Source organism: Crocuta crocuta, unplaced genomic scaffold (assembly GCF_008692635.1).
Source record: "Crocuta crocuta isolate KB4526 unplaced genomic scaffold, BGI_CrCroc_1.0 scaffold235, whole genome shotgun sequence".
NCBI lineage: Eukaryota > Metazoa > Chordata > Mammalia > Carnivora > Hyaenidae > Crocuta > Crocuta crocuta.
In genome coordinates, this window is record NW_027531285.1 from 221,375 (window position 1) to 223,247 (window position 1,873).

Genomic DNA, 1,873 nt, shown 5'->3' on the forward strand with positions numbered 1-1,873 from the left:
TTTTTTTTTTTTTTTTTTTTTTTTTGCTGTTGCTGGTTTATTTCATTTGTTTCTAATTTGGCTCTTTTGTGAGTACAAACTGAGCCATGTGAGTCCTTCCAGTAATGGAACACTTAATGGCAATTAATACATAATTAATACAGATGTAAACAAGGAAGCCCAGTAAATAGCAAATTAAAAAAAAAGCAGCAGATTATTAAAGTGAGCAAATAATATGATTAAAGAAACAAGATAATGTGGACTAGTTTAGGTGCACTTAAAATCATATGGATATTAACTGACCTGTATAAATCAAGGAGAGGAAATAATTAGTATAAGAAAAAGAGGTGTTATTTGCAGCATTATATTAGAAACCTGGAGAGGAAAACTTGGTTGGATATCTTGACAATGTGGCATAAATGCAACTTACTGAATAGTTTCATTTCTAGAATAAAACTAAGAGATGTTCTGTTTAACAGTGGGTTTTTAGAACACTTTAAAACAAATTTGAGTATAATTTCCCTTATAATGTAAATTGTTTTTATCTATAAAAGGAATTATATTTTATCAAATATTTATTTTGACTATTAAGATGACACTTTTTTTTGCTTTTAGTCCATTAATATAAATTATATTGACAGTTTCCATAAGACATCTATCCTTACATTTCTGTAATAAATTCTTCTTGATTTTCCTATAATTTATAATTATATAATATATTGCTAGTATAATAAACACGTATTTTAGCTAAGTGTACATACCTTTTTATTTTATTTCCATATATGAGTTGGGCCTTTAACATATTTTATTTCATATATTCTCAATATGTGATTTTAAAACCAAGGTTTTAGTAGGTGCTAAATGTGAAGTGGAGGTACTTTCCTCTTTTCCTATTTTATTATAACCTATTATAAGATAGAGATTTCATGGGTTTTGATAAATTGAACAGATTGATTACTATATCTGCCTACTATGGGGATTTTTAAAGAAATTTTAATATGTAAACATCACTAATTATTGCTGTCATCAGTATTTTACTTATTACACTATTTTGACATGTAATATTTTTCCTAGAAATGTATGTATTTTATCCTAGTTTTATAATTTACTGGTGTATGATGATTGACAAAATAATTGTCTTTCTAACATATTTTGTATATTTGTTCTTGGTGTTTCCCATTGTCACTCTCTATTTTGTTTTTTTCACTATCCCTTTTTTTTAATCTTGTCATAAAATATTCTTTTATTCATACATTCAAAGATAATCTTTCATTTAATACTGTCCCCGCCTTTTATTCACTTTTTAGATTTCATTGATTTCTGATCTTTTATTGATTCTTGGGTTTTATGTCACTTAATTAAAACCTCTTTTTCTAAATTGATGAGTGAAGTATTTTTACCTCTTTTTCCCCAAGGTGTAGAACAAAAAGCTGCCTCTTAACTAGGAGAGATATCCTATCTTCGTCTGTGATATCAGCAGCAGCATTACCACAACACCTAGCATGGTTTTAAAGGTATGTTTTTATATGAAATCAGAAGCTACCTATTGTTAGCTCTGAAGTAAACAAATTTCTTTAAAGATAAATAGTTGATGAGGGGACAAAATAATCAGGAACATGGGCTCTGAATCAATGGCTAGAGATCATACATATATTAAAATAAAATTTAAAAGTAATTTCTACTTACATATTATCAACAATTCTCCCATCCAGTTGTGTCATATAATTCCCAACCTATGAATCTGGTTTATATGTTTGACTCACTTGTAACCAATAGAATGCTGTATTCATGACACTAGATCACTTCAAAGATTTGTGAGAATAAAAGGAACTTGTCATCTAGTACTCTTTAAATTCTTACTCTAGTGAAATCCAGTAAACTACAGTTTTCCTAA